Below are 11,827 nucleotides of genomic sequence, written 5' to 3'. Positions count from 1 at the left end.
CGCTGACCGCACTTCTTGGCCCTGTGACTCAGCACCAACAGTGGGCCGTCACAACTGCTTTACTGCACTTTCTGAAGTGCGTGGCCTGGCTTCTAAGCTCTGAGCTGCGCGCTCCAGGAGTCTCACCTTCTTTTTCTTTCTTATTCTTTCTCTGTCTTCTTTCTGCGTTGCTTTATTTTTATTTTGCCCTTCTTTCTTTCCTTTTCGTTTTTGTTTTTCTTCCTTTTTTATGGAGTCTCATCTTTTTCCTCTTCTTCCTTTTCTTTCTATTTATTCTTTTTTAATGGAATAGCATGCCGACCTTGGTCTGGCAGACCTTTCCTTTCAATAAATATATACCCCCCCCCCCCGTCCTTGCTTCATTTCAGCACGTGAAAGAGTTTCTGTCGGGAAAGGCGAACCATTAAAAACGCTACTTTCAGAAATTGTTAAACTTATTCGAATTGTACTCACAGCATCTGTGACGTCCTGCACGTCAGAAAGGTGTTTCTCATGCCTCCGACGGATAAAAAATTACTTACGCTCTACAATGGGGCTGGCCAGACTAAACCATATCGCCTTAGTTCATTTATACAAAGAGCCTGCTCGCGAAGTGGACCTAAACGCTGTAGCAAACGAGTTCATCAAACGAACAACTCTTAGAGAAAACGAGTTTCAAATTGTCGGGCGACGTTTTTACATACGTCCTGAAGAGTATATTCTGAGGGTGAGGGTGTGCTGGTTCCTGCATCTGCTTTCTTCATCATGTGGTGTACCAACCATGTGGAAATAAATGTTTCACTTGGCTCAAAGCAGTACTGATTTCGATCCTCTCTCATACCTCACTCACTATGGTGCGGTTACACGTCTACCTTGCACGCGTTACAGATTTAGCACCCCCCCCCCCCTCCCTACGACCCGTACTCGCTGCTCGCGGAATGGGGGAGCTACGCCTCTGCCCGTCATCACCTGCACACTCAAAACAACAACTGGCGCTGCTTTACTTCCCTCTCGTATATCTCTTCCCAGTTGTGTCGTAAACAAACTAACAGCAATTAGGATGAAGCTGGCCAATACAAAGAAAAGGTTGTCTTTAAATTATACGTAGAATGATCATTTCCTCTACTGCAGAGCAGACCGTCTGATTAATCTCTGTACGATTCTCTTGAACGTAAGGAATCCTTGGCTAATTACGTCTAGTGAGCAATTTCTGGTCAGTGATCATTTGAGCACAGTCCCTCTTCCTGCGGACGTTTCATCCTCGCAACGCTCCTTCTAATGAGCTCATTACCACATTATTTTTCTTCCTGAGGTTCTATCGCAGTGAGTGCGTCCTTGATTGCTGCATCGACCGACGGATTGCCGGTAATCAATAACGGTTCATTTCTTACTTTACCTCTGGCTTGAATGGGAGCGCATCTGACATGCTGACCAAGCTTTGGCTGTGCAAGGCGAGAAATATGGAATTTGTTGGAAAAGACAAAAAACAGAGAAAAAATACCGCGTGGGTCGTGTGCACGCTTTTAGTTGAACTTTCATTTCTGGGCTACGAGCTTGTGCGATGCAGCTTGAAAGGGGTTGGGGGTAATGTTGGAAACTTGGAGCGGTTTTCCTGCCTCGATTGGCGGCACGTTGCTCGAGTAGAGAAGGTATCAAATTAGGGAGGGGGTAGGGGGCGGAGAAGGTTAACGTGCCTGATTCTATAACACTCTGCACTACAGCCGGCCGGTTTACGGCCTTTGGAAAATTCAGAAGGGCTTTTGTACAGATTTGCGGCGCTGGAGATTGACGCGTGGATGCACATGCAATCTCCTCCACCTGGGGTTCCGATGGTCCGGAGTGCTGCACAGCTTTCTGCAGTTCACGTCTGGCGTCGGATGCAGCAGGGCAGACCATGCGAATGTGCTCCTCCTTTTCTGGTTCACCATATTGGCGACAGCTTGGACTAAAAGTGCGGCCGAGCTTGAAAGCGTGGGTACGGGTGTAGGCACTGCGGGATCGCAAGCGAAGTAGGAGGGAAGCCTTGGCCTTGGTGAGGTCATTCGCTGCACAGAGTGGGGGTGCAGACCCGCCTCCCGTTCGCTTGTCAGAATATAGCCTCCACATGGCTCAGGAGCATGCGAAACTACTTGGAGGCGCCTGGACTTTCGATTCGATCTTCGGCAGCTTTGGCAGCTCATGAGCTTGATCGTTCCCCAAAATTACTTATGGGAGGCCATCCACTGCAGCTATACAGGGGTAGCGCGGGATTTACGTCGGGTCAGTTGGTGCCGGCCTTTCCTGCGAAATAGCGCCCTTCAGAGAATTTGTGATCGATGCGTGAAATAGCGCCTCGTGAATCCGTGATTATCACAATGTTCGACAGTTTCGCGTTCTCTGCAGCCCTGCTTCTGTTATTGCCATCAATTCCGCGTCGGTAGGGTTAGCTCTCCTATGATGGTGGCATAATTTGGCGCGGGTCTACGTTGGGTCGAAACACATGTGAGACTGAAGCGCAACAGAACATTCTTTACCCTACACTAAAACATCATGTAACCGTAGTCACAACACAAACAACAACGTTCTTCCCTTACAGTCACACATTCGTAGGTCACGATGACCTCTTCTGTTGACAGCGCGGTGTTCATCGGTCTCTGTCCGTCTGTAGATCCATAGATCCAGTTTGTGGGTCAGCGCGCCGCGTGAGTCACCAGGATGACTGCAAGTCGGTGGGATTCTTTGTGGTTGGAGCTGTCCGAATGACTCTGGAAGTATTGGCGTCGCTTGTCGCCCTCGCCAGAGAGGGCGCCGTACCGCAGGCCCTAGCAGGTTGGTTAGACAGTATAAAGCGGGAATGAAGAGAATTTTGATTTACGATCTCGGCAGTGCAAATATGCGTTTACTTTTCCTTGTTTACAACTTCTGACGGCGGTGAGAGAGAGAGAGAGAGGGGGGGGGGGCGCTTCACGTTTACCCTGCCCTGGGTGCAAACTCGCTTCGCGACGGCTCTGCCCCGACACTTTTCGATATCCCTTTTCCGTCCGCCGCTTACAAATCTAGCTCATGGCCTGGTCCTTGCTAGTGATCCAAAATTGGGGTCTTTGAAGCGCATTCTTGTGCCCTATGAATAGGCTTGCGTGGTTCCCACAAGGACGCTCCCACGTAGATATGTGTGGACATTTCCATTTCGTGCATAAAGATATATCGTACAGATACAGATATTTCGTATAATAAAGGGCCACATGCTCTTCGCACTCCTTCCACACTTTCTGCCCGCTCTAGCTTCAGAGATGGTGTGCAGTACGCTATGCCACGTTTGCCCATGCAGCTGTCAAAGCTAGCGTCTGTGTATATGTGGGTGACATTCCCGTAGATGTCGTGAATGCACTCGGTAACAAGGTATTGAACAATGCCGTCAGAGAGCTTCTGAACTCCAGCCAAGTGTAACTCGTTGTGAATTTCGGAAATTGTCCAAGGCGGCTCCTTACGCGGCATTGCGGTTGGCGTGAGCACTACCTCGATGAAGGTGCAGGTGGTGGCCCCGAAGCGAGATTCCCTGCGGCTTTGCAGTCTGCCAATGAGTGCCTCTCCAGTGGCGGTTTTGTGTATGCCGAGGGCGTATCTTATGCCTTGCCTATGAGTCTGCTCCAGCAGGCTCTCGAGCACAGATGGGCTTGGGCAAGCGAATGGAGGCCATATCGAATCTTGGCAACGGTCGTAGCCTTATCAATGGTCACCACCGTGCGCTGAGAGCATGCAAATGCTGGACATCCAAGTCGTCGGACATAGGTCTGGGTCGACAGGTATCTAAATTTCATTTCTTTTGTGAAAGGCATCCACAATAAGCAGCTGTCGATCACAAGGCTAAGAAACTGCCGGGCTCTAAACTCTTGATAAGATTCAAAGAAGGCGGAGGTAGGTGGGGACATACCTTCTCTCGCCCCAGAAGAATATAAAATGTTTTGACCGGGCAAAGCTTTAGCCCGCGTCCGTAGTTATCCATCGCAGTAATGCCATATTGGATGGGGGGGGATATGTTTATTAAGAAAAAAAAGGAAAGGTCAACCAGACGGAGGTCGGCTTGCTATTCCAAAAAAAAGGGAAAGGGGAAAGAAAAAGAAAAGAAGAAGAAGAAAGGAAAAGGAAAAGAAGGGAAGCAAAGGAAAGAAAAAGGAAGAACACAAAACTAAAACTGAAAAATCACACACACGGTCACACAATCACAAGGCGTTGACAAGGTTCGAAGCGTGTAGAAAGCGGAGGAGCGCAGTGGTGACGGTTCACTGGGTCGGCTGAAGAACGGGGCCCACTAAGGTAGCCAGTGTCATAGTGCCGCAGCCAAGTTTGGATAGACGACGACAGAGGGCGTCATGGTGCAGATGGTGTTGCCGGCGGTGTAGGATGCAGTGGGGGATATCACCCACCACGCCACAGCTAGTGCAGAGGGGAATGCTAGATTGGCCCATTTTGAACAGTTGCAGCGGTGTGCGGGCGACGTTTATACGGAGGCGGTGAAGGAGCGATTCCTCGTGACGAGTGGAGCGACATGTAATAAAGAAGTCACTGAGGGGACGATTGATTGCATGTGACTGATGTATGAGGCAGCCTCAGCTCTGAACGCTTGGGCACGAGTAGCACACCGGCGGCGTATAAACATACGGCAGGCAGAAACGGTAAGGGGCAGATGTACAGTGGCACGAGTCACAACTTGTGCCGCACGTCGTGCAGCCGCATTTGCGCGTGAATTACCGGATAAGCCGACATGACCGGGAATACTGCAGAGAAAGAACGTAACAATTGCACAGAGCCGATGGTATGCCAGGATGATCATGCTGGGCAGGTCACATATGATGGCGGGGTGGGAAGGCAGCAAAAGAAGGAGGGACGCCCTGCTGTCAGCGAGGACAACCCAGGACTTCTCAGGTGGCAGGCCAGCAATGTATTCTAGGGCTGCGAGGATGGCATACAGTTCTGCCTCAGTAGAGGACACAGGATAGGGCAACGTGTAGGCTTGTTCGTGGCCCGTATCTGTGACATAAAATGCTGCCTCTGATGTGTCACGCATCACAGATGCATGTGTGAAGATTTGACGACAGGGAGGGTAGGTAGAGTTGATATGTGCCAAGGAGAGCTGATGGGCTACTAGTGGAGGATCTTCGTGTTTTCGAGGAAGGTCCGGAATAGGAGATTGAATGACGTGACGCCCAAGGGTCCACATAGCCGGCGCAAAGGAGGGAGGAGATGTCGTAGGTGGGAGATAATCCCTTAGGTGGGCAATGGCAGTACTGGAGGTGGAAGCAGGGCAGCTTTCTGCAATCTGACGAAGGGGATGGGAAGGGTGGGTCAGACAGCGGGCGTATACGCGCAGGGTGGTTGAGTCCCGTAGAGTAGGAACAGGAGTTCTCTAGCTTCTGCGATGACGGAGTAGGTCTCCGTTTTCCGAGGGACCCCGGGCAGACACCGTGGCTGCGGCCTTGAAGGTTGAGAAGCTCTCGGTCTTGGGTAGGGCTGATTCCATGGAGGATAGGGAGGCTATACCGTAGCGTGCCCAAGAGAAGAGCCGTATGGGCTCGGTGGAGGTCACGGCAGGAGGGACCCCAGGACGCACTTACGACACGCTTAAGGACGTTAACCAGGCTTGAAGCTTTGGCAACAAGTGTCTTTGTAGTGGCCGCTGGACAACGACGAGGATAGCCACGCTCCTGGAGCACCCGCTTCTCAGTTCCACCGCCGCGGCCATGGAGATTGGCCACCGTCATCGCCTCTCCGTGGCATACCATCATCGCCGGTCGGGACTCATGTAGAGAAATACCATCGTCCTCTACAGTCTTCACGTGAGGAGACCATGTCAAGCCTCGGTCAACGGTAAAACCCAAGTAACGGCAGGTTGAGATAAACGTAATGGGCGATCCAGCAAGGGATAGTGGGTACTTGTGAAATGATTTCCGTGAAAAAGCCATGGCTGCAGTCTTGGCAGGTGAGATCGTTATGCCTCGGTCGGCGAGATAATGACATATTGTGCCCAAGGAGCCTTGCAGACGACGTTGGATCGCATCACGACAAAGAGCAGATGTCCAAATACAATTATCGTCCGCATAGGGTGTAACGTGAGTGTGATTTGGCAGCTGTGCCGGCAGGGAGGCCACGACGATATTAAACAATAGGGAGCTGAGTACGCTGCCCTGTGGGACACCTCGTTGGACGTGATGCAAAGCAGTATCTCCCTCCGTAGTGCGCACAAAAAGAGAACCGTCAGTGAGGAAGTCTCGGAGCCATGGCGGGAAGAGAACTCCTAGGTTGGCATCTTCGAGTGTTCGCAAAATTGCATTATGTTGCACACTGTCATACGCCTTCTTAACGTCTAGGAAAACGGCGACGGACAGAAAGCCATCCGTACGAGACTGTTGCACTTCACTGACGAGGGTAAGGACACTATCAAGTGATGACCGGCCTGGGCGAAACTCCATCATTGTGGCCGGGAAAAAGCCGGTACAACCTAGGTACCAGCTGAGCTTGTTGAGTACCATTCGTTCCAGGGTCTTCCCCACACAGCTGATAAGGGCTATCGGGTGGAAGGAGTCCAGGTGGTGAGGGGATTGGCCTAGTTTGAGTAGGGGGACTATCATTGCGGCTTTCCATTCCTCGGGAAATCACCCTTGCCTCCAGCTGTCATTAAATACCCCGCACCCGCAATGTCACCCCGCATAGGGAAGATGCTGAAGTGCTTTGTACGAGATCTGGGGCCGTTTGCATGAAGCGGTTTGAGATTGATCTCACACACTGTAAAAAAATACTGTGATTTCTACGGGCGTTTAGTAGTATGTGACGGCGGCGTGTTACCGTAATCACAAATACTGCGAAAACTACGTAAAACGGTGGCGCCATCATCATGCGCCGGCCAAAAACTTCAATGCGGAGGCAAGGCCAAGCCAAGTACGGGGCATTGCCGTCATTCGCAAACGCCGGAAGCGGAACATCGTGCGCGGACGATGGTTGACGAAGGACGACGAAGCGGTTGTTGTAAATCTCGCGAATGCATGTAGTTAGGTAAGCACATTTCTGTTCGCACATCCTGTTCTTTGCGATTTGAGCGTGGTGCAGCGTATGCCTGGTTTTGTTCAACTTGACACCAGTAAATCGTGGCTCGCGTTTGTTGTGAAGTGTCTCCCTAGTTCTGTGTGTACGTCCTGGCTCGTAGGGTGATCAAGGCGCTCTTGTTGTAATGTATCGTTGCGGAAGGTGCCCATGTGTTTTTAACACTCTGATGGGCTAGTTGACCACCGTAGAGGTGTACATGAAGCGAGCAGAATACCGTGCTGTCATGCATTATGTGTGTACACGGCGGCGACCTATGCAAAACTCGGATGTCACATTTTGGGACGTTACAAGAACACACCAGGGCGGTCGCCTCGATTTGCTCTCCGAAACCACGAAAGTATGTCACGTCCATTCGTGCTCGCGTCAGTTCACTACGAATATAGAGATAATGTCACATATGAAGCAGCACATACGAAAGGGTCATGATCAGATGTCCTTATGAACGCTGCCAGAAGAAGTTCCGTGCCGTCTCCGCGTTTTGTGTGCACCTTCTTGTTCTTTCTTTGAAAAAATAAAACTGAGTCTAATTTCCTTTCTCTTTGAAGTGTTTTCATGCCAGAACTGACTGATGGGTGCACATGGTTCCTTCGTATGTTCTTCCTTCGAAAAAATAAACCATTAGTATAACTGCATGTCAACTGCCCTGCTCCCTGTAACAGTTTCCTTTCTGTTTGCAGTATTTTGATGCCAGACCTGACTGATGGGTGCACATGGTTCCTTCGTATGTTCTTCTTTTGAACAAAATAAACGGTGAGTATAATTGCATGTCAATTGCCCGGCTCCCTGTAACAGTTCTCTTTCTCTTTGCAGGGTTTTCATGCCAGAGGTGACTGGCGCATTTTCATCACTATGTACATAGAAAATAAATCTCAATGTGACAAACATCACAATGTGTTGCGCATGGTCATTGCTTAAACTGCTCTCATTGCCACGACTATATGTAGAAAAAAAAAAGAGGGGCTCCAGGGACGAGCACAGCACGATAAGGGTACACGGCATATGTCAGTTAAAATTACTGGCCAATGCAGTTTTTTTAACGACCACAGCACAGTAATGCTACACGGCGTATCCCTGTTAAAATTATTGGCCAATGCAGTATTTTTTCACGGGCACAACTTATACGGGGCCACCGTAAAAATAACGGCCAATGTTTGGCAGCCAACTTTCCTTGCATTTGCCCGTTTTTTTTTACGGTGAAATTTTTTACAGTGCACCCGAGTTCGATCTCAAGCTCGTACTCAGCGTTTGAGCCGGTTGCATAAAGCAAATTTGAGAGCAAAGATGAAATCGCGCCTGAGCACGTTCTCGTGAAGCGTTCTCAGGTTTTGAGACAGGTAACTACCACGCTCAAATGGGTTCTCAATTTGAGAATGGCTGCTCTGCTTTCAATACAGACGGTATAGCTTTTTGATCTGCCACTCGCATGTAGAGCTATAGTTGCTTTGTAATGGACTGGTACAATGCGTCCGCTGCGTTTGTTGTCAAATTGAAAATTATTGACGTAATGGCATCCATTCGTTTTTCAACTTCACGTGCCAGTTGTAACCTTCCGTCTATCTAATTTGGGTTCCGTTTCACCGTCATTCAACCGCTGAGAGACAGGGACGAGATACAGACGACATGTAGTCGTCTCCATAATGCAAAACAACACAGCACACGAAGCTTGATGTCCATTTTATTGAACGGAAGCGATGCTATACAATCTGATGAAGTTACTGATATATCTGTGTGCAAACCTTCACGCGGTTGTATCAACTTGCGCACTCAATAAAGCGTATACGGCAGAATCTGCCACCACTTTGAAAGCCGTATGCTTGTATGCCTTCCGCAGATCAAATGATGCTACGCGAACATATTGCACTGCACAGATTCGCGACACAGTAATATTTGGCCCTACCTCCTATAGTTTGACGGGACTGACAAGAGGCAGAAGACGACGACCACGAGAAGTAAACAATCTCCTAGTGTCGTAGAAGCAGCACGCTCCGACATCCGAGTTGTACGGAGCACCTCTATCCTTCATGGTATTGGACGGTTTGAGCGTATTGACGTAGTTTCCGGTCGCCAGTTGCCGTGCTGCCGATCTCAAGTTCGGTATGAGACGAGAACGGTCTCAAAATGGTTTGTGCAGTCGTCTCTGACTCAAGTTCGAGACTTGACTCATTTGAGCACGAACTCACCGCGAGATCGTTCTCATCTCAGTTTTGTTTTATGCAAACGGCCCCTGGTCCGCCCCTGGAGGGGTATGCTCTCGTGATGCACCTAGTGCAGCGTCCAACTCCATGGGAGTAAAAGGTAGGTCTAGGGCTGCTTTGCTCGTACATTGCACTGCATCAGGGACAGCTTGGCTTGACGCAGGCAAAGCAGTGAGGCTGCAATTTGCAGTTCCGTGCGCGACATGGCCAAAGAGAGGGAGCGGAACAGGTACCGATGTACTACAGGAGTCAAGAGTCCCTTAAGCACCTTATGTTGGATGACTTGTCTGAGCTGTCCAGGGTTCTCGCTTGAAGCCCATACGCGGATGACGTTGACATCAATGGACCAGTTTAACTGCGGAATAGATTCTGGTTATGACTTGGGTAGACCAGAAAGAACGAGGCCGAAAAAAAAAGGGGGCTGAGGACACAGTCTTGTGGTAAATCGATTGATTGATTGATTGTTAAAAGAAAGATGGAGATGTTAGTCCGAAACTACTCGGGACTTGCTACTCCAGGACGCGTTATTTAGGGCTTATTATATGTAAACCGAGATTTTTGCCTCTATACGCAGGTTGAGTGTCATCTCCAGTGCCACCTAATAGCACGGTCATTGAGAAAACCGTGGATGAAGGCGGCACGTCTCCCTCCAATCTCAACTGCCTTGAGGGTCAGTATCACTGTGTTAGGAGATACGGCATCAAAGACCCCTTCGATGTCAAAGAATACTGCGCCGATCTTCCTTTTATACTCAGTAGCGTGATCCACGTGAATATACTTTATGGATCTTTACTGCCAAAAATTATTGTAGTGGTCCATAATGACTGAAAGTAGAAAGGACGCTTTTGAGGTCTATTTAGTCATCGATTTATTTGCTATATGCTATATCTTTTGTAACCAGCTCAGATATCAGATATCACTCGCCCATCTTCATTACTATGGTGAAGGGGGTCATTATTTTAATTCCCCGCATCACCACCAGCAATGGGGTAGAGTATCGCCCCCGGCGATGAAACTCCCCAGCCATCATCCCGCAATAAATTTGTTCTTGTTCCTTCCTCACATAAGAGATCGAAGAAGCTGTCAATTATCTCGTACCGTCCAATTTATCGATCGTCGCTTGAAGAATTTAGGAATGCTTTCTTATCAACGCTCTGGGAGCACATTTTCCGGGAAGAAAACTCGGATAAAGCCATGTATGAGTTTCCTAATTAAATATCGTGAGTTATATAATAAACATTTCCCACTTAAACGTGTCAAAGCTAACGCTTAAATTCGTAAGCCATGGGTTACAAAAGAAATTCTGGACATGATAAAAACTAGAAATAGGCTATATAAGAGATTTGTGAAGACCAGATCATCTGAAGACCTCACCATTTTCAAAAGTTACCGCAATATCGTGAACGCAAAGTTCCGTAATGCCAAAAGAGAATATTATAGTTCCGTTTTGAAAACTGCCATAACGAACCGCATCTTGCGTGGAAGCACATTAAATCTATATTCAGTTGGGAAGATAATTCCATACAGGAAATAACTAGAGATGGCACCTTGGTGTCTGGCAGTGACTTGGCCAATGAGTTTAATGAATTCTTTGCATCACATAGGAAAATCTTAATTTCAGTGCATAGTAATCAACAATACTCTTCAATGCATCCTGGTGTTAAACCAAGTCCATGTCTCTTTCTGTTTCCGACTGAGCCTCAAGAAGTTATTTCAGTGTTTACTAATCTTAAGAACAGCAAATGCTGCGGCAAAGATGGAATCCAGATTCGTCCAATTAAATTCGTCATTGATATAATTGTAAACACATATTATTGCAAACTGGTTGGTTCCCCACGGACACGCAAATAGATAAAGCAACTGTTATACACAAAGGTGGTGACCGAAACACTCTTGGCAACTCTATACTACTATTTTTTCCCAAAGGTCTGGAAAAACTAATTCATTACAAGTTATTGTCTTTTCTGAAATCAAATTGTTTGCTTTCCGATTCCCAATTCGGTTTCAGAGAGCAACGTTCAATAGAACTTGCTCTTTTATACCAGAAAGACTACATTATCTCCGGTTTTGAGAATAAGCTCACTACGCTAGGGATCTTCATCGACTACACTAAAGCATTTGACTTTCTAAATCACGATGTGCATCTTCAGAAGCTTGAACACTATGGCATTCGAGATATAGCACTAAAATTGATGCGCACTTATCTTCAACAGCGTAGACAGCTCGATGAAATGCCGGGTGAATTTTCGAGCACACTTCATATTGCAGTTAGAGTACCACAGGGAAGCATCTTAGGGCCATTACTTTATATATTTTATATTAATGATTTGTTCTCCGTATCGAACGATATGGAATTTATTGCTTACGCTGATGACACTATCTTGTTCTTGCAGGGCAAATCGATAACAGATCTTATAAGAAAAATGAACAATTCTTTAACTCTCTTATACAACTGGTCTTCTAACAACCATTTAGTAATCAATGTCTCGAAAACTAAAGCAGTTGTTTTCCATTCATTAGGTACAACTATAACACACTCAGGACCGATTGTTATTGGAGTAAAATTGACATTGTAG

General features: G+C 47.8%; 1 long non-coding RNA gene across 2 annotated transcripts; it reads left to right on the top strand.

Annotated features, from left to right (window-relative positions):
• Nucleotides 1-6,852: 6,852 nt before the first annotated feature.
• LOC135397731 (uncharacterized) lies at nt 6,853-8,000 on the top strand. Of its 2 annotated transcripts, none has more exons than XR_010423709.1 (3): nt 6,853-7,005; nt 7,734-7,806; nt 7,867-8,000. It is a non-coding gene; the product is annotated as an uncharacterized LOC135397731 (long non-coding RNA). The 2 variants fall into 2 exon arrangements; XR_010423708.1 differs by having other exon boundaries at nt 6,853-7,645.
• The last annotated feature ends 3,827 nt before the right edge of the window (nt 8,001-11,827 follow it).

This window comes from Ornithodoros turicata, chromosome 6 (genome assembly GCF_037126465.1).
Source record: "Ornithodoros turicata isolate Travis chromosome 6, ASM3712646v1, whole genome shotgun sequence".
NCBI lineage: Eukaryota > Metazoa > Arthropoda > Arachnida > Ixodida > Argasidae > Ornithodoros > Ornithodoros turicata.
The sequence above is the reverse complement of the archived record's forward strand: the minus strand, read 5'-3'. Positions and strand labels throughout refer to the sequence as shown.